The sequence below is a fragment of the Chlorocebus sabaeus genome, chromosome 12 (assembly GCF_047675955.1).
Source record: "Chlorocebus sabaeus isolate Y175 chromosome 12, mChlSab1.0.hap1, whole genome shotgun sequence".
Taxonomy (NCBI): Eukaryota; Metazoa; Chordata; class Mammalia; order Primates; family Cercopithecidae; genus Chlorocebus; species Chlorocebus sabaeus.
Window position 1 is genome coordinate 110,918,782 of NC_132915.1, and position 21,227 is coordinate 110,940,008.

At 56.3% G+C, this 21,227-nt stretch overlaps 1 long non-coding RNA gene across 1 annotated transcript; it reads right to left on the bottom strand.

Annotated features, from left to right (window-relative positions):
• Nucleotides 1–8,324: 8,324 nt before the first annotated feature.
• Nucleotides 8,325–9,443, bottom strand: LOC103239665 (uncharacterized). Its single transcript, XR_499627.3, has 2 exons — nt 8,955–9,443; nt 8,325–8,685 (listed from the first exon to the last, which is right to left on the bottom strand). It is a non-coding gene; the product is annotated as an uncharacterized lncRNA (long non-coding RNA).
• Nucleotides 9,444–21,227: the final 11,784 nt, after the last annotated feature.

Here is a 21,227-nt window from a genome sequence, read left to right on the forward strand (position 1 = left end):
CTAGAACATTTGAAAGCGCGTTTTCATAAAACTGCCTTGGCCCAGACCTTTTTTCTCTGAAGGTATTACTCAGAACAAGTTTTTTCTCTCACATCTTTTCCCCATTACTTGGATTTCAAATTTATTAAAATACACGGTTTTTTTTTTTTTTTTGATGGAGTCTTGCTCTGTCCCCCAGGCTGGAGTGCAGTGGCACCATTTCGGCTCACTACAAGCTCCGCCTTCCGGGTTCAAGCCGTTCTCCTGCCTCAGCCTCCCGAGTAACTGGGACTACAGGCGCCTGTGCTAATTTTTTGTATTTTTAGTAGAGACGGGGTTTCACCGTGTTAGCTAGGATGGTCTCGATCTCCTGACCTCGTGATCCGCCCGCCTCGGCCTCCCAAAGTGCTGGGATTACAGGCGTGAGCCACCGCACCTGGCCCTAAAATACACTGTTTTAGCAGTACTGTTAGTTGCCTACCCAAATTTCTCTTTCTTGTTGGCTGATTGGCTTCAGAGCTCACCCTTTTCTGTGTTACCCACGTGCTCAGAGAATACGCCTGTCTTAGCCTTCGGCGAAGGACTGCATGCTACAGATTTATTTGTGGGTATGGGCTCCTGGAGCAGACACGGGATGGGGCATCGGGTAAGTCTCCCATGAGACAGGTTCTGGGAAGCTTTACAGCTGGTCTTGAGTCCATCACTCCAGGGGGAGAAAGTGGGAAAAATTTATCCACCGGCTTGTGCTCCTGTTGGTCCAGGTGTCCCCTGAGGGGTAGGAAGTCCCCCTTCCTTTCGGGTGGCTCGTGCCTGGGCACTGAGTGGTGTCTGGTATTATTCCCAGGCCCTCCCTGGACACAGACATCGGAGTGGGGAGGCAGGAAGCTGCGCAGGGTCAGGCCGGCCTGGTGAAGGGTCTGCAGACAGTTGAGCCCTTTGGGGCCACTGGATTAGCAGCCGGGGGAGGGTGCCTGAGTGTCACCCCACACAGCAACCCTATCCCCCACCCCAGAAACAGGATCATCCCTGCTTTAAGCCAATCAGCATGCCTCTGTTCTTCTCTGTGACTGGTAGGGGAAGGACCACGAGGGAGATGCTGCTGGCGTGGGCATGGAGGGGGATTTCCGGGAAAGGAAAGGCCCTCAGCTCTTGAAACATTCATAAAAGCTCAGAAAGCCCTAGTGCTCTTCCGCCCCAGGATACAGGTGTGTAGGATGTGATGCCCACGGCTGCCGTTGCACCCTGGCCAGCAGCACAGGTGAACCGGAAGAACCAAGGCCTTAGAGGCGCGGGTGAGCTGCTGGCCCAATCCAGCCCGCAGCCACAGGACCTGAGCCCTCCTGAGACCGAGGCTCCTCGCAGTACTGGCCCTTAGTTAGCACTCTGTTACCTGTAGACAGAGCCTCCTGGTTGTCAAGAACGGGGCTCCTGGCCGGGCACGGTGGCTCAAGCCTGTAATCCCAGCACTTTGGGAGGCCGAGACGGGCGGATCACGAGGTCAGGAGATCGAGACCATCCTGGCTAACCCGGTGAAACCCCGTCTCTACTAAAAATACAATAAAAAAAAAAAAAAAAAAACTAGCCGGGCGAGGTGGCGGGTGCCTGTAGTCCCAGCTACTCAGGAGGCTGAGGCAGGAGAATGGCGTGAACCTGGGAGGCGGAGCTTGCAGTGAGCTGAGATCCGGCCACTGCACTCCAGCCTGGGTGACAGAGCAAGACTCCGTCTCAAAAAAAAAAAAAAAAAAAAAAAAAAGAATAGAGCTCCCTGTCATGCAAACCCCTGGCAGAACTGCTAGCCCCTGTCTACTGAGTGTGACATCCCAACCCCCTTCCTCCAACTACTCCGCCGCCTTCGGAATTCCAGGCCCTGTCCGGGGCCTGCTTGTTCAGCCTCCTTTCCCCCAGGAAGCTCATCTCCAGCTCCTGGCTGTTGGCTCTCGGGAGCCCAGACAGACGGGGCACCCTGGTTCGAGAAGCGGGGCTGCGGGGCTGCCTGCGAACCTCTCTCCCCGCCTGCTCACTCAGGCCATTTCCTGCTCCACGTTCCAGCTCCAGACCCGGCCGCCTTTATGAGCTTCGTGCAGCCTGCACATGTCGGTTTCCACGCACACAGGTGCCAAGGCTGGCTTCTCGGCCTGATGCTTGGACCATCTGCACTGGAGCCCACAGGCCGGGCCGGAACCTCCTTGGCTTCCTCCAGCTCCTCTCTTGGTTCTCTTGCCAGAGAAAGGATTTGATGTTTTCCATTTCCTAAGACCCATGAGCATGTGTTTGTCTAAGGCTCGTTCACTTCCCTCCTGCAGGGCTCTGGGACGTGTCTTGCCTGCTGGTGCCCTCTCTGGTGACCAGGGTGGACATGAGGCTGCGGGAGACCCATGGAGGGACCATGCCCATTGCCACCTTGTTCAGAGTGACGGCGTGGGGCAGTCTTGCAGAGGGGAGGGCCCTGGCTGCTTTGCTGAGGGAGGTGTGGGGAGGGGTCAGATGGGACTTGAGGGGTGAGTTCTCATTCCTGGAAGGGTAGCCCAGCTTCCTAGAGAAGGGTGTGGGGAAGAAAAAGTATGCAAAAAGCTGTGCCGTGAGGAGGCAGCGATCCTGGGGCAGCGAGGCCGGGTGAGAAGCTGGCCCCGTGCTCTGGCTTCTACGCCTGCTCCTCTGTGTGGACGTTTACCCCAGGGGAACGGTGGGCTGTGCTCTCCAGAGATGCTGTGTCTCGTGCCTCTACCCCTCCAGGGGGGCTGCTGCACTCCAGGCACGTGGCAGTGGGACTGCACCGGCCCTCCAGGCAACCTCGGGGGTGGATCCAGACCCAGCCCCTGTTCCCACGGTGCCCTTCTCCACCCTGGTAGGCTCTAATGATCCATTCCCGTGTCTGTCTCCTCGACCAGACTTGGGGCTTCTCGCAGGTGGAGGCTGCCTGGTGCCATCTTGGAGTCCCCAGGGCGCGTGGTCAGCCCAGTAAACTGCAGGAGTGGCCTGTGAAGACTGGCAGGGGCTCTATGATAGGCTACACCAGGGTCAGAGAGGACAAGGATGTGAGTTCCAGGCAGAGGTTTGGGGGCTTGGTGCTGAGAGGATGGGGTCCCAGAGGCCGTGCAGGGACGTGGGGGTGACAGCTCACACCTCGCCCCCACACCCATGTGTGGCGACCACGTCTATCCATCACAGAAGCAGTCTGCTTGGATGGGACAGGCCCACATCCTGAGTCTCCCAGCTGGTGGGGGCGTCCCGGGGTGATCTCCCTTCATATTGTTCAGCTGAGGGTCCCCTGCCTGTGAACAGCGGCTTCCTGCCTAAACCCTGGGTGTGTGGGGGGTGGAGGGAACTTGTCATCTGGAGAGATAGACGATCACATCAGGCTTTCCGCCTCTGACCTCACCAGGATTAGAAAAAGCGCCGCTTCATGAAGACCAGACCCGGCTCTAATCCTTCCCAGGGGAGAAGAGAGGAGGCCAAGAGGAGACAGAGCCGGGAGAAGTGGCTGTGCCACTCAGCAGTTGGGTGCCTGCCCACGGGGCCCTCAGTGCGTGGCCCAGCAGGAGTCTAGATTGCTTCTGCCGAGGTCTGGGGCCACCTGAATTTGCAGGCTCAGGAAGTACATGTGGATGATCAGATGGGAGCCAGGGCTTGAGCCTGGAGTTATCTGAGCCTAAGCCCCGCCCCTGCCCCCTGTGCTGTCAACTTCCTGAGGATAATATCCTCTCCAGCACTGTGGGCCGACGGGAGAAGGACCCGGCGCAGGGTTGGCTGGCGATACTGCGTTTGAGACCCAGGCCTGTCTAGTCCAATGTACCCTTTATGGTTGGGGGAACTGGGGCCCAAAGGAGCTGATGGACGCTCCCACGGTCTCCCAGCCAGCCGGCCACCGGGAGGTACCTGGCCAGGCCTCCGGTCCAGGCTGCGCTGACACCTGGCACCTGGCCTGAGTTCCCACTGTCTCCAGGCCCCTCTGGGATGACCCACGTTGGGGGTGCTGGCTGCATCTTCATGGCACGTCCAGCTTTTAGCCTGACAGGGGATCCTGGGTGAGAGGCCTCATGCCTCTGTATGGCCACAGTGCTGGGAGGATGCGGAACAGCCCGCTGTGTGCACCTCGGGGTGGGCGTGTGGCTGCGGAACTGTGGCACATCAGGGGGCAGCACCTGGTCCTTGCCCAGAGAGAAACACACACAATGGTGCTGGGCCAGGACATCTGGCCTTCACTCGAGTGCCTGCGACTGGCCTGGCTCGACCAGCTGAGCTCTCAGAGGCTGCCCTCATGTCCTCCCTGAGAGGCGGTGCCCTGCTCACCCACCTGACCGCCAGGCCTCACCCTTGCCCACAGTTGACGTGTCCTGGCCTCGGACAAAGCCCAGGCCGCTGCCTTGCTGGGATCTTAATTGTGTCTCTGCCTCAGCAACCCGAGAGGGAGTCCAGCAATTTTGGTTCTTGGCTTCATCTCCACTGACCTACAAGTACCCGTTTGGAAGGAGAGATTTACGGGTGGGCATGAAATTGCCATCTTGAGAAGGTTTAGGCAGAGCTATAAATAGGGCAGCCTGGTCCCTGGGGGTAGACTGCTTTCGGGGAGAAGGTGTCCCAGGCCAGCTGTGTGTGTTGGGGCCGACCACACGGCTGCTGAGACAGGCGCTGGAGGACCTCCGTGCCCCTGACAATGGAGTTATCTTTCCTCCCGCCAGATACGTGGAGTGGCCAGGTTCTGATAAGCCACCTGCCCTGGGCTTTTCCTGCCCCTGCTGTCACATTCTGATGGCTTTCCCCCAGAGTGGGATTAACTCGGGGCAGTAATTAATCCCACTCTTTCCTGCTAATGTCAATCTCTTTCCCCTCCTCACCAGACACTCCCCACCCTGACCAGGAAGAGATCCGGAGCTTCAAGTGTGCCTCAGGTCAGAGGCCAACCGGGCTGGCCCCTTCCAGGGTCCGGGTGTGTGATCCAAGGTGGGAGGGGGCAGCAGGGCACAGGTGTAGGGTCGGGGCGGCTGGACGCCCGTCAAGGATACCACTTATGGCTCATGCCTCTGGACGATCCCACTGACGCGTGGGCAGAAGGAGAGGCCCACAGGGGCCACCAGCCAAATTCGCCCCAGTGCTTGTGCCTGTGTGGCCAAAGTATGTGCTGGCTAACCCTTTACAGAGAGAGTTTCTGCTGTTTCCAGATCAAGGATCTGAACCTTTAAGGGTGTGTGCCCTGTGAGTATCTGCTGATTGAGGCCCCCCTCCCTCGGGAAGGGGCTGGCACAGGGCATCTGCCCCGTGGCTGCCGGAAGGTCCAGTCCAGGACCCCCCAGATCCATGCATATTCGTGGTTCTCAATCAAGGGCAATTCTGTCCCCCAGGGGCCACGTGGCCACGTCTGGGGATGCTTTTGTATGGCACATGGCGGAGGGGATGCTACCCACGTCTAATGGGCAGAGGTTGGAGGTGCCGTTCCACATCCTGCAACGCACAGGGCAGCTCCCACGACAGAAAGCGACTCGGCTCCAGATGTCGGTAGTGCTGAGGTTGCACTGCCTCGCCCTAAATTCACACAGTTCTCACCTGTGTGTGACTCCTCGGGGCAGACCCGCTGCAGAGATGGGGGATGCAGCTGGACCTGGCGAGATTGAGTGTGTGGTAAGGAGGAGAGCTGTCCCCAGGCAGGCCGGCTGCACAGGGGCACTGGGGTCGCTGTATATTCAGCTGGATTCACAGATAGTTCTGCATCGGTCTGAGAGCCCTGAGTCTTTTGGGGTCCCCCTCAGGGCACCCATGTGCCAGGCTCCACACCCCACATTGAGGAGCAGGGGCTACACAGAAAAAACTGGCTTGAGCTTTTAATTCATTTTAATGACAATTCTGGACAAAAATCACACCAGTGACAGCAGACAAGGCCCTTGGTGATTAGCAGCCCGGCTGCCCACCATTGCCTTCCATGCCTCTCCATCCTCCGATGACCCACACACAACCTCCTGGGAGGTGCAGCTCCCTGGAAGGGGCAATTCCCCAGAGGGGGCAACTCCCTGGAAGGGGCTCCTGTGCTTTGTTCAAAGTTTGAGCTTCCATGTATCCTTTAATCCTGTCACCTCATTCAGCACAGGTACTTCTTCCTCCGCAAAGCCCTCTTTCTCACCTCCCTCCTTTCCTGTCCTCCATCCTTCTCTCCCTCCTTTCCATCATTCCTTCCTCCTCTCCATCCCCTCCTCTTTCTCCTTCTCCCATTCCCTTCCTTCTTCCTTTTTTGACCCTTCCCCCCTGCCTTCCTCCCTTCCTTCATCCCTGTCTCTTTCCTTCCCCCTCCTTTTTCTCTTCTCTTTCCCTCCTCTCTCTGCCCCTCTCTCCCTGCCTTCCTCCCTGCTTCCATTCCTGTCTCCTTCCTTTCCCCTCCTCCCTCCTTTCTCTTTTTTCCCTTCTCTCTCTGCTCCTCTCTCCCTGCTTTCCTCCCTGCCTCCATCCCTGTCTCCTTCCTACCCCCTCCTCTCTTCTTTCCCTCCTCTCTGCCCCTCTCTCCCTGCCTTCCTCCCTGTCTCCACCCCTGTCTCTTTCCTCCCCTCTCCTCTTTCTCTTCTTTCCCTCCTCTCTCTGCCCCTCTCTCCCTGCCTTCCTCCCTGTCTCCATCCCTATCTCCTTCCTCCCCCCTCCTCTTTCTCTTCTTTCCTTCCTCTCTGCCCCTCTCTCCCTGCCTTCCTCTCTGTCTCCATCCCTGTCTCCTTCCTCCCCTCTCCTCTTTCTCTTCTATCCCTCCTCTCTCTACCCGTCTCTCCCTGCCTTCCTCTTGCTCCCACAGGATTCATCGCAGCTTCTCCAGCACGCACACCACTTTGTATGGGCTTTGTATGGGACGTCTCCAGTGGGCTGTAGCCAGCTGCTGACAAGGGTGTCACTGCCACCAAACTGGAACTCTGCAAAGGCAGGGGCTGTGCTTTGTCCCCCTTTGTCACTGCAGTGCTAGCGGCCAAGCTGGCTAAAGCTGGTGCACTTCGGAGATCTGGTGACTGAATGGGGACACGGAACCATCCGGCATGGCGTGGTATCTGCTTACAGTCATGTGAAGGACTGATTTGGGACTGCAGACTGCCTTGGGCCCGAGTTAACTGGAAAAGTTCTTTGGCAATGGTGGCCTGGGAGGATGCGCAGGGCCGCAGGAAGAGGCTCTGCAGGTTGCAGAACGGCCGTGGCGGCCGCACAGTCCAACAGACGCGCATTCAGAGCCCTCCTCTGGGCCACGCTGATGAATTTTCCAGAACTCGAGCGAATCCAGAACTGACTGTGGCTCTAAATGAACAGAAACAAGCATCAGTCCTGTACAAACCCGGGGCCTGGCTGGAGCCAGCCCTACATGATTCATTTGCAAGAAACGGGCTCTTGGCTCCCTTGCCAGTTCCCTCCATTTGGAAATCATTTCCATTCAGATGTTCTGGAGGGCCAGGGATGGTTTTCGGTGGACTGGGCTAGCACACTGGGTCTGTGACAGGTCCTGTGTTCCGGCGTCACTGGGCTTCACACTGAAACGCCCGACCCTACCATGCTGTGTGTCCAGAATGCAGCACATGGTAATCTGGGGAGACCAATGAGTCAAGGGTGCCAGTCCCTGTCCCCTAGCAAGCATGGGGGCTGAGGCTACTCATAAGAGGAGCAGGCCGGGCGCGGTGGCTCACGCCTTTAATCCCAGCACTTTGGGAGGCCGAGGCGGGCAGATCACGAGGTCAGGAGATCAAGACCATCCTGGCTAACACGGTGAAACCCCGTCTCTACTAAAAAATACAAAAAACTAGCCGGGCGAGGTGGCGGGCGCCTGTAGTCCCAGCTACTCGGGAGGCTGAGGCAGGAGAATGGCGTGAACCCGGGAGGCGGAGCTTGCAGTGAGCCAAGATTGCGTCACTGCACTCCAGCCTGGGTGACTGAGCGACACTCGGTCTCAAAAAAAAAAGAAAAAAAAAAAAAGGAGGAGCAAATGCCCTCCGTCTCCACCCCTGCCTAATGGGCAGTTCCCTCCCTGGCTGTGGAGCCTCAGCAGGTTTCTGGGCCTCAGTTGTTTCATCCATCAATGTGCCTCTTGATTCCGTGTGTCACTCAGGGGAAGCAGCTGTCAGCGTGGCGGGCGTGGCTCTGCGTCTGGTCCTGGCACTCTGGGGACCATCACCGGGACTCCACTGAATAGAATCTGTAGAGGGCAGTGCAGGGGTCTGCAGTTTTGGCCAGTGTCCCAGCTGACTGTGGGTCCCCCAAGATTCCAGACCGATGCCATCCGAAGTCCAACAGAACTCTGCACCGGTGGAAACATCCTACATGTGGGCCGGGCGATTGGTAACCACTACGTACATGTGGCCATTGACACTTGAAATGTGGCTCTTACGACGGAGAAATGAATTTAAATGTTGTTTAATTTTAATGACTTTTAAATGAATATTTAAGTAACCACGTCTGGCCAGCGGTTACCACATTGCACAGTGCAGTTGCAGAACAGCCGAGCTGGCAACGCCCCTGGCCTCAGGCAGCACTGAACAAGGGTCAGGTCTACATTTGACAGCTGAGATTCGCAGAGCTGCTCCATGCCCGGCACGGGAGACACTCACAGCGTGACTTGTTCGCCTTCATCCTCACCGGAGCCCAGGGAGGAGGAGCTGAAGTTCAGAGGGGATATAAATTGCCCAAGGTCACGTGACTGGCCAGGACTGACGTGCAAGGGTTTGTTCATCGGTCTCTCCAGCTGTTTGCTGACCTCCACTGCAATGTAGGAAGAATATAGTCAGCTTCAGCTCTACTTTATGTGGCATTCAAATTCTCTGAGATTCTTTCTTCAGAACAACAGCAACAACAACAAAATATTTAGCTTTTGTAAGAAGAAATGGGAAAATCCACCAGCCATCTGGTCTGCCTCTTGCAGCATCTATGTGCAAGGGGACTGGTAGATGTTCCAGAAGTCACCAGAACATTCCGGAAGCCCATAGCAGCCACCATGTTGCCTCAGAAAGGCCAACACCATCCCAGCTTACCTTCTGGCACTCTACTCAAACACTGCCCGACGGGGTGCCTCTTCCTGGGTCCCGCACTCGCTTGCCCCAGCCTCTGCAGCTCAGGGCCCACCGCCTACCTGAAGTTCTGCACGCCTGCATGCCCCTGAGTCACCAGCTGGCCCTGCCTGTGGGGCTGGGGTGTGAGGCATGTCTGTTGACCTCCCCACACTCTGGTCATTGAAAACAGTCTCTCTGCAGAGGAGGGGAGCTGTCTCAGTCCCTCCAGACACCCACCCGCCAGCACCATTGCTCATCACTGGGAGGGACTGAGTTTCCTGCGATTGAGTCATGCAGCCTGGAGGGTACAGTGGACGGGGCACAGCCTTTCTGGAGAGTCAGTCTCATTCCAAAGAGAAGGAGGGAAAGTAGGTCAGTCATTTGGATTCGGCAATAAATGGACCCCCAGGCCCTCCTGACTCTGCTTCTTCACACAGGTCCAGCAGCCTCTCAAATCCACACCTACTTGTATGTGTGAACAGAAGCCTACAGGTTCCTTCTCAACGAGAAGCCCGATTTTCTCTGACCCCAAATCAAGCCAATAAGAGGTCTAGGCTCAGGGGAGAGCTGGTTAGTTCCCTAACCACTGAAGGTGTTAGGGCGCAAAGACAGACATGGAACGTGGCCGCGGAGCTGGGAAGGCGTGGTCCAAACTTCGGCGTGGAGATTTCCTCCCGCAAGCTTCCAACCTCACAGCATTCGCGTTCCCAGGACCGCGGCAATTTCAGACCGCAATTGGAGTCTCGAGTAACCATGAGCGCCCGGCAGATGTGACACTCCACTTGCGGAATTAACTGAACTACGCTATCATTTTTGAAAGGGAAAAGTCGCCATTCTACGTGGGAGCGAAGACGGAGGCAGTGGCCAGGAGCCGTGAGCTCTCCTCTCAGCTTCGCCCCACACAGCGCTGCGCTGGACCCACCTGTGGCTTCCCTGTGCTGCACGTACTTTCCTCGTGAACCTGTCTGAAAGCACTGCATAAACCGAAACAACATGGAAGCGAAATACTTACATTCCCCAGATTAGACCCAACCTTTTCCTGTGACATTAACTCACGATTCATCTTCAGGCACCCACCCCCAAAAGACTGTCAGTCAACCCAGTTTTAAATCCAGTCTTAATTGTTTTAATTTGTTTCAAAGGTAAACAAAACAAACAAAACAGCATGTTTTGTATCCAGGCTGTGCAGTTGCCGGTCTCAATGCAGACCGACAGTTTGGTCATTTACCAAAGCAGCTCCGGACCCCATGCAGGCAGGGACGGCGTCCCCACTCAGGAAGCCTCAGCTGGGGGCTTTGATGAAGAAATCGGCTTCCTTTCGGCAGGCGGGGGGCCTTGCTGAAAGTTAACATGACACCTCTGAGAATCTTCCCAGTAGTTCTATGATTCGATGCGAACGTGGGCCTGGTATGTACTGATGGCCAGACATTGAATTCTCACCCGGTCTGTGTCAAGAGCTGGGCGTGTATTCTTCTTTCCCAGGGGGGAGGGCCGCTGGGTGACAGAAGCAGGGATGGGGATAGGTGCCCTTGGTAAATGGACACAGCAGGGGCTCTGCAGCGGCAGTATCTCCGTACTCTTTAAGTGAGTGGAGTTTTGAGGGGTCTTCAGAAAAGAGAAACGGGCCTGGGAAGGGCCTTTGTGACCCCATGACACATGCAGAGCGAAAGCAAAACTGCTTCTCTGAACATCCACGTGGCGATGTTCCCTCTCCCCTCCCGGCCCATATGGAATAATCCTGCTCCCCGTGACGGCCGTGCAAATATCTGCAGGCCGCTGTTCAGGAAAGACAGCTTCTTAAGAAGGCAGATGGCCACCCCACAGGAAATCCGGGCTTTTAAAATGGATAACGGGATGATTGAACTTCCCATCCTCCCCCGAGGGCCTGCCACATCACTGGGAGGGTGCAGGGAAGGAACCCCGGGCCCCTAGGAGGGCAGGCCAACGTCAGCAGGAGCCCACTGGGGTGGAACCAGTGGGTGCTGCCGGGTGCTTAATGACTGACTCACTCTTCAGGGAAAAGGCCTTAATTTGCTGCATCTGCCCATTTCTGTGGTGTAAGCTCTCTGGCCAAGGCAGATTTTAACACAGACTTCGGAAGAGACATGCACTGGCGGCTGCAGCAAGCCGGAACACCTGGACCTTTCCTAAGGCCAGGAAGGTGGACCAACCTCAGGTGAAGCAGTGGATCAGGGTCAAGGTGAGGGCTGCCAGGGCCTCAAGGTCTACAGAGGAAAGGAGAGGGGCATCCCGGGCAGCCCGGTCCAGCTGTGGGACTGTTAACAGCCTCCAGGCCTGTAAGTGTCTGAGGTTTGCACCCTGGCTGGGTCAGAAACACACACACAACCAACAGTCTCTCCGATCAGCTCTCCCTATGCAGGCTGAAGCCTGATTGATATTAGCACGTGTAAATCCAGCTGCTTCTGCAGGCCAGGTGATAAGGGCACTCATTATCTCACGGAAGCCTCATGACAATGCTTTGAGGTTCCCCAGTTTACAGATGAGGAAAACGGGGCACAGAGAGGCTAAGTACTTTGGCTAAGATATGTGATCATCTTGCAGGAAGCATTTCTGTTCCTTAACCCTCCTCCTTACAAGGGAGGGAAAGGAGTCAGCGTCCCACCCTGAGGTTGGTTCACAAAGAGGAGACTGCAATTGGGGACAGTGGCATCAGATGCCCGAAGCGGAGGTCCAGCGAGCTGGAGGGTGATGTGCAGGATGGGGCAGAAGGCCAGGAGAGAGACGGGAGCGGCCCTGCAGCTGCTGAGGCCCCTTCTCCCTAGGACACACTCCCTCTTTCCCCATCCTTCCCTCTATCCCCACCGTCCCCAGATTCGCAGCTGTCCCACCTGGGGTGGAAGACAGGCTGCTGCTGTTGAGACCTGCAGGAGTGGAAAATCTGCTGGTTCCCATTAAAACAAAGCTCCTTGTTGACAAAAATAAAGAGAACCGAATCTCTGCCAGCATTTACTGTCTGCAAGTTGCTTTTATTCTCCCGCAAGGAGCTGGATCCCCGTGTTCCAAACTGGCACAGGCCCACCAGCTTCAAAGCGGGGAAAATTCCTCATCGGGCAGGGGCTTTGGCGGGGCGCCCTGGTGAATGGAAGTGCCTCCCCAGGGGGCAGCAGCCGGGAGATGCCCAGGCCCACAGTCTCATTAACGCTGCACAACATTCTGCTTCATGTTCCTTGGCGTGAGGCGCGGGTTTTCCTAAGCCGAGAGGTGAGACGTGAACGCGGAGTGGAAGCCCATGGCACACTCGGGCTGCACAGATGGCACTTTCTGAGCTCAGGCAGGTGGGTGGGCACGTCTGAGACGCTGAGGATGGGTGGTCCGCTCACAGCGCAGGTACCTCAGACAGCTGCACCCTGGAGCAGAAAGACTGCGGCAGCTACTGTGCAGAGGAGAGTGGGGTGTTGACAGGCGGGTGGACGCCACGTCACCATCTCACCCCTGGTGGGAACCCCGCCCAGCTCTTACAGCATTGAGCTTTGGGTCTGTAGATGGGGAAGTGGGAAAACCTACATTAAACAGCATGTTAGTGTTCTGCACAATATGCCACAAACGAGGGGACTTCAAACAACACAGATGTACTCTCCCATAGTTCCAGAGGCCCGAGGTATGAAATCCAGACGTCAGCAAGGCTGCTGCCCTCCAGAGCCCCCCCGGGGAGGCCTGCCTGCCTCCTCCAACTCCCAGTGGCCCCAAGTTTTCCTTGGCTTGTGGCCGCGTTGCTCCAGCCTCTGCCTCCGTCTTCACACCAGCCCTCCTCTTCTCCCAGTGTCTCCGCTACGTGTCTCCTATGAGGACACTTGTCATTGGATTTAAGGCCCATCTGGATAACCCAGAATGATCTCATCTCAAGACCCTTAACTTATCTCCATCTGCAAAGACTCATTTTTCCAGTAAGGCCCCAGCCACAGTTTCCAGTTAGATGTGGACCTGTTGTTTTGGGGGCCACCCTTCAACCCACTCCACATGGTATTCAGTAGGATATGTCAGGGACACCGTATTCAGTAGGCTATGTCGGGGACACGGTATTCAGTAGGATATGTCGGGGACACGGTATTCAGTAGGACATGTCGGGGACACGGTATTCAGTAGGACAAGTCGGGGACACGGTATTCAGTAGGACAAGTCGGGGACACGGTATTCAGTAGGCTATGTCGGGGACACGGTATTCAGTAGGCTATGTCGGGGACACGGTATTCAGTAGGACATGTCGGGGACACGGTATTCAGTAGGACAAGTCGGGGACACGGTATTCAGTAGGCTATGTCGGGGACACGGTATTCAGTAGGACAAGTCGGGGACACGGTATTCAGTAGGACATGTCGGGGACACGGTATTCAGTAGGCTATGTCGGGGACACGGTATTCAGTAGGACAAGTCGGGGACACGGTATTCAGTAGGCTATGTCGGGGACACGGTATTCAGTAGGATATGTCGGGGACACGGTATTCAGTAGGCTATGTCGGGGACACGGTATTCAGTAGGCTATGTCGGGGACACGGTATTCAGTAGGCTATGTCGGGGACACGGTATTCAGTAGGCTATGTCGGGGACACGGTATTCAGTAGGACATGTCGGGGACACGGTATTCAGTAGGACAAGTCGGGGACACGGTATTCAGTAGGACAAGTCGGGGACACGGTATTCAGTAGGCTATGTCGGGGACACGGTATTCAGTAGGACATGTCGGGGACACGGTATTCAGTAGGACATGTCGGGGACACGGTATTCAGTAGGCTATGTCGGGGACACGGTATTCAGTAGGACAAGTCGGGGACACGGTATTCAGTAGGCTATGTCGGGGACACGGTATTCAGTAGGCTATGTCGGGGACACGGTATTCAGTAGGCTATGTCGGGGACACGGTATTCAGTAGGCTATGTCGGGGACACGGTATTCAGTAGGCTATGTCGGGGACACGGTATTCAGTAGGCTATGTCGGGGACACGGTATTCAGTAGGACATGTCGGGGACACGGTATTCAGTAGGACATGTAGGGGACACGGTATTCAGTAGGACAAGTCGGGGACACGGTATTCAGTAGGACAAGTTGGGGACACGGTATTCAGTAGGCTATGTCGGGGACACGGTATTCAGTAGGACATGTCGGGGACACGGTATTCAGTAGGCTATGTCGGGGACACGGTATTCAGTAGGCTATGTCGGGGACACGGTATTCAGTAGGACAAGTCGGGGACACGGTATTCAGTAGGACATGTCGGGGACACGGTATTCAGTAGGATATGTCGGGGACACGGTATTCAGTAGGACATGTCGGGGACACGGTATTCAGTAGGATATGTCGGGGACACGGTATTCAGTAGGACATGTCGGGGACACGGTATTCAGTAGGCTATGTCGGGGACACGGTATTCAGTAGGCTATGTCGGGGACACGGTATTCAGTAGGACAAGTCGGGGACACGGTATTCAGTAGGCTATGTCGGGGACACGGTATTCAGTAGGCTATGTCGGGGACACGGTATTCAGTAGGCTATGTCGGGGACACGGTATTCAGTAGGACATGTCGGGGACACGGTATTCAGTAGGATATGTCGGGGACACGGTACTTAGTAGGATATGTCAGGGACATAGAAGGCAGAGACATGTAAGAAATTTCTCTTCCTAGGAATTTACACAAGACTTGGAGCAAATAGTTCTCCCTCAAGGTTATTTAAGCAGAATGGATGCGAACAGCAACACGATTCTAATCAGCTATGGCTGTGCCTTCCGTTTGAACATCTATGGGGCACACTGACCCTTTCCACACATTGTACTCAGAGACAAACACATGCGCCACACTCATGTCAGTGGCCTCTGATTGGCCCTCAACCTCTGTCCATTCAGCACAACCCCATGAGGACACGTGTGGCTGGAGGAGGGCACACAGCCGAGTGACCGTCTCCACTGAAGCTCATGGTCACTCAAGTGAAGTAAGCACGGCCCCCCTTCCTTGGTCGTTCCCTGGAGGACCATGCCCTGCCTTTCTTTCCCTTCCTGTCCACCCCCACCCCCAGCCAAATAGAAGCAATCAGAAGAGAACGTCCCTTCGCCCTCACCAGAAATTCACGCCTCATAGCTGCCTCGGCTGATGCTGACGTGGGTGAGCCGCCCCTGTGCCCCTCGGATGGGGGCTGCACAGGCTCCTGCCGCTCACCCTGTACATCACCCCCAGGCCCACTCCCCTGCAGCTCCTCTGCGGACCCCTGCCCATCTCACGCTTCTGGCTGCAGAAGCCCCAGGCTGCTGTGACGTGGTGGGATTGCTCCTGCAGCTCAGCTGGGGCACTTCGGTCTGTGAGTCGCTGCCCCAGTGTTTGAATGGCATCCCGGGCAGGGCCTACCCTGCATCCATGAGAATTCCCAGCCCTGCGCCTGGCAGGAAAATGGCTCATGGGTGTGACCCGCTCCCTGTCTGGACGGGGTGGGCAGCCTGCCTGCTCCTGCCTCTGAACCCATCCTCCTCTTCCAGGAGTCCGGCCCGGAGTGGCCACAGCAGACATGTTGGCCTCCCTGGCTGGCCCTCTGTCTCCAGCCTGTCTGGGGCTGGCCCAGGCCTGGTGCCTTCTCTTTGGTCAGCCTCACTGGCCAGGCACGGGAGAGATGCCGAGGGCCAAGTCCCTGGCCCAGTCGCACAGGGGTCTTGGCACAGGTTGCCCGACCTGCCGCCTGGCATTTCCCGCCCCCAGCCCCTCCCCTGCTGGCGCTGTCCCAGCCCTTCCAGGTGCCCCATACTGTGGACCTGCCCACTCAGCCCTGAGCTCAGAAGGCTGCGTGGGTGAGTCCTGCAGCCACCACAGGAAGGAAGGAGCACAACCTCGAAGGCTGGAGACGGATCTCTTCCCTCAGCACCGGAGCCCAGAGTCTACAGCCAGGGCATTGGCAGGGCTGCACTCCCAGAGGCTCCAGGGGAGCACCCTCCTGCCTTCTCCAGCTCTGGGGACTCCAGGTGCTCCTTGGCTTGTGGCCGCCATGCTCCAGCCTCTGCCTCTGTCTTCACACGGCTCTTCTCCTGTTTGGTGTTTAATCTTCTCTGCCTCTCTCTTATAAGGACACTGGGGGTGGTGATTAGGGCCCACGTGGCAAACACAGGAGGACAGCCTCATCCTACAGTCCTTAACCTAATCGCACCCGCACAGACGCTTTTCTCAAATAAGATCACATCCCGGGGTTTGGGGCGTGGGTGTGGGCCTCTCTTCAGGAGCCACTGTTGGCCTGCCACGGCCGAGCTTCCCTGCCCACGCTCCTGTCCTGTGCCCCTGCCAGGCCCTGGGCATCTGATCAGCCCTGTTTTTGCTGGAAGGTGGAAGTGAAAGAGCCAGCACCCGGGAGGAATGGGCTGGGGGGGAGTCCTGGCTCCTTCACCTGGGCGCTGTGGCCTTCAGCCTGCTTCCAGGGCTCTAAGCCTGAGTGCTCACCTCCTCCTATGTGGCTCCTCCTCCTGGGCGCTGTGGCCCTCAGTCTGCTTCTAGGGTTCCGAGCCTGAGTGTTCGCCTCCTGTGTGGACTCTTCCTCTGTCTCCTCCTCCTACTTCTCTGTGGCCCAAGAACCCTCTGGAGGCTCAGCTTGCGGACCAGGCTCAAAGATTTTGAGGGCGGAATACATACGGCTTCTGGGTTCGATTCCAGTTTGAGAGTCGTTTTAAATTCTATATCCCTTTTCACTTCCTCTTGTGGAAGAAAATCTAATCTGGGAGATATTTCCATTAAAAACATTGGTTTAATGCTAAAAATCAAAACAAATAAAACTAGAGCCTGCTGGAAAAAATAACAGCCCCAGACGGCGTGTGTCTCGCATAAGCACTGCGCCACCACACGCAGCCTCTGACCGAGCTCCCCGTGTGTCCTTGCCAGCTTTAACCCTCCTGTTGGGGACAGGTTTCTGCCCCCGACACTCAGCTGCACAGCAGGCACCATTTACCCCCGTTGCTCCAAACCATGGCTGTCTCCACCCCACTGTCTTCTCACCCTCCAAAGCTGGAGAGCACAGGAGGATGTGGGGTACACGGGCCTATTTTATTGTGTCCCGGAATGTAGTGGGTTGTGATGGTTAATACTGAGTGTCAACTGGATCGGATTGAAGGATGCAAAGTACTGTTCCTGGATGTGTCTGTGAGGGGGCTGCCAAAGGAGATTCACATTTGAGTCGGTGGACAGGGAGAGGCCGACCCACCCTCAACCCAGGTGGGCAGCATCTCAGCTGCCAGCGTGACCAGAATAAAGCAGGGAGAAGAACACGGAAGGACTAGACTGGCTGAGTCTTCCGGCCTCCATCTATCCTCCGTGCTGGATGCTTCCTGCCCTTGAACATTAGACTCCAGGTTCTTCAGCTTTTGGACTCTTGGACTCACACCAGTGGTTTGCCAGGGGCTCTTGAGCCTTCGGCCACAGACTGAAGGCTGCACTGTCGGCTTCCCTACTTTTGAGGTTTTGGGACTCACGCTGGCTTCCTGGCTCCTCAGCTTGCAGATGGCCTATGGCGGGACTTCACCTTGTGATCGCGTGAGTCAATTCTCCTTAATAAAATCCCCTTATGTACAGTTACCCTATTAGTGTTGTCCCTCTAGAGAACTCTGACTAATACAGGGTTGAAAGGTGGCTCCCAAAATATACTCCCGTGTCCTAGCCCCCAAACCCGTGAAGATGGCCTTATTTGGAAAAGGGTCCGTGCAGATGCAAATAGCTTAAGAACCTGAGATGAGGACATCCTCCTGGATTAGCCAGGCTGGCCTGGCCCTAAATACCATCCCCGGTGTCCTTGTAAGATGGAGGCAGAGGAGGTCAAAACAACAGCATGCCCTGAAGACAGGTGCTGCGAAATGAAGGCAGAGATTGGAGCCACGCTGAGGAAGGCCTGGAGCCTCCAGGACCAGAGCAGGCAGGAGGAGCCTCTGAGGCACGTGGCCCTGTGACATCTTGGTCTTGAGCCTCTGGCCTCCAGAACCGGGAGAGAAACTTTTCTGCTGTTTTAAGCCTCCCTGTTTGTGGTATTTTCTTATGGCAGCTTCAGGACTCGGATGCAAGGACCATAATGCAGATGGCATGGCTCAAGACTAGAATGTTTAACAAGTGAAGCTTGGCTGTTTCGGTCGACGATCAGGGCATCCTTTTCCCACCTGAACGCTGCCCTGAGAGGTGGAGGGTGTGCTCGCATGACGTCAAATAGTCCCAGGCCTTGCCTGAGATGAGCAGCTGTGTATTCTCAGGGTCTGCCTGGGGGCCAGGGTGCATGCAAATGTGCATCCCACAGTGAAGCCCAAAAGTCAAGGGGAGCTCCCTGCACTTGGGGGACCCGGTTCAAACTGCAGACTGACTTCCCCAAAGCCACCTAATGCTCGAGGTCTTCGGTGTCTGTCGGCTCCCACTGCGTGGCCATGGTGAGGGGATGGATGAGACAGTGAATCCATGAAATCTCTTAGCACCCTGCTCAGGAAGGGGGTCCCCAGGGCCCCAAGAATGGGGATTTTTGATGAGGCTTGACGTAAGTGGGCCAGGAAGTATGGTTAAGGTGTATTAACCAGCAGGCAGCCCTGCTTCTCCAAGGGAAGAACACGCCATCTGAATCTTATAGGTCACTCGCAGGGGCTCTTGCCAGACCTGGGCAGACGCGCTGGTTTCCTACCTGAGACAAATCAGTCCCATCTCAAGGCCTCAGTTTCTTTATCTCTGAAATGGGAAGTGTGGCCTTTGCCTCCCTCACAGGGGAGTTAGTGCCAAGGGCCAGGAGAATGGGGGGCGGGTGGTTGCCATGTGTGAGACCATAAGAAGGAGGTGATGGTATGGAAAACAACATCCAAGAGAGGTTCCTGGATAGACTCTGTCTTCTGCTCCCTGTGAGAGGCCCTACACAGGCTCCTGAGTGCTGGGGGCCATGGTTCCCATGTGATATGGTTTGGCTGTGTGTCCCCACCCAAATCTCACCTTGAATTGTAATAGTCCCCACACATCAAGGGCGGGACCAGGTGGAGGTCATTGAACCATACTGTCATTTTGATAGTGAGTCAATTCTCACGAAATCTGATGGTTTTCTAAGGGGCTTCCCTGCTTTTCCCGGGACACATTCTCTGTCCTGCCACTCTGTGAAGTGGTACCTTCTGCCATGATTGTAAGTTTCCTGAGGCCTCCCCAGGCGTGCGGAACTGTGAGCCGATCAAACCTCTTTTCTTTATAAATTACCCAGTCTCGCATATGTCTTCATAGCAGTGTGGGAACGGACTAATACACCACGTCTGGGAACAGGCAGGGCCGCAGTGCCTACCTCGCGGGGGAGCTGGAGGGGCTGTGTGATGCCTGGCTGGAGGCGCACTCTGCAGCTGACGGTGCCCAAGGGAAAGACCTTCAAATGATGAGAGGCACAGCCTGGGCGGGGTCCTGGGCACCACTGCCCTTGCTGCCGGCGAGTCCCAGCTGACTCCTTCTCTACTGTGTCCTGGAAGGCATTCCACCCATTTCCCCTCTCACTGGAAACCATAGCTGCCTCTGACTCGGGCCCCACCTCTTGTGCCTCTAAGCGATTCTCAACACTGAAGTAAGAGAGCTTTCCAGGATGCAAGTGTGATATGGTCTTCTCCTCTTAAAACGCTCTATGCTTCCCCATTCTCCTTGGGAAGGATCCAAACTCCCTGTCTAGACTGGCTTGTCCTGTGCCAGCCGCCCTGCCCTCCTGCCTCCAGCCCCTCAGTCCCCAGGCTGCTTCCTCCCTCTTCCATCACAGCCCCCTTGGGGTGACCCTCCGTGGCTTCCTCTGGGCCTGGGCATGTGCATTCCCTCTGCAGGAGAGGGAAGAGTCCAGGATGGCATCAGTGAGGGGCGGCACCTGGCCCCAAGATGCCCCTCCTCCTCTTGTGTCGTTTTGGGACATGCTCCTACAAGCACCCCTACTTCCTGAACCCCTGGGCCCCGAGCCTGGGCCCTGCTGACCCCTGTCTGCAGGGAGAAGTGTCTAGGAGTGCAGTGTTTATGTCAGGGTCCCTGGGAGCTGACTCCGAGGCTCCAGGTTTTCTGCCAACAAGGCCTGTGGGGGGCGAGGGCAGCGGGCGGGGGCACAGGTGCATGCAGTTTATGTGGAGGCCTCACGGAGCCCCCCGACCGCAGGACTCGGAAGCAGGGACCGCCTTTCTGAGTTGTCCCACATTCAGGAAAAGGGACAGGACCTTCTTTCCGACCCGTCCTTGGGTGTGGGCTGCCCTTGAGCAGGGAATGGGCCTAACCTCCAGTAAAAGGCAGTTTAGGCAAGGAACTCAGCTGTGGGCTGTCGGCAATCCATACTCTTAACAGAGGCCAGGGGAGTCAGGCCCCTGAGGGGGTCTGGGCCAACGCCCCTCCACAGTGTGGAGCACTGGCTCCCGACTTCCTGAGAAAGCCTTCGGCTAACAGGCATTTCTGCTGGTCCCACTGCCTTACGCTCGTGGCGTCCTGGAGCGTCGCTGGGGCGGTGGTCATGGAAAGAGCTCTGTGCTCAGATGGGGTGGGGCTCTCTCCACTCCGACACCTCCGAGTTAAGTGGTTTCACTCTCTGAGGCTCAGTTTCCGCAGTCGATCACGAAGCTGCTGGAAGCAGGACGGATGGAGCCTTTTCGGAACCTCTGCTGTGTGCCCGGCACAGTCTGTGTGTCATCTCGGATAACCTCCACAGCGTCCTGTGCAGGGGTGCACTGCTGTCCCCTTTCCAGAGGAGAACCTGAGCCAGCGTCGGGAGGCTGCAGCCTTGGGCCCCTTGCTGAGGCAGACTCATATCCAGGACGCCGCTTGCTCCAGGCTCCGTGGTCCTGCCTGCCCTCACCTTCGTCAGATGGTGAGAAAGCTTCCATGAGATTCCTACGTGGGGAATCGTCACAGACACCCTCCAATGCTGTTTCACCTGGGTGATCTTGTTGACTCCTGGGGAACAGCCCATTGACTGGGAAGCATCTCTTTCCACCTACGCAGATGTTTCTTTAAAAGATTTAATAGCGGGGATCTTTCCAACTGATGTTTCTCTTGGGCTGCAAACTCAACCTTTATCTCTAACATATTCTCTTGGAGGATGACATGCCAAGCCAGGCCCCGTTTGGAAACGTGCATTGGCACACTGTGGCCTGAATTAATTGCAAACTCACTCTATATATCTAAAGTTAGTTTGGTGTTCGTCATGGGCTCTCTGGCCTGGAAATTCCATTATTTTGCAGGGTTTACTTGGCACCTGATGGGATATCCAGGTCCAGTAAAACCAGGCCTTCGTGGACATGACATGGAAACAGTGCTGTG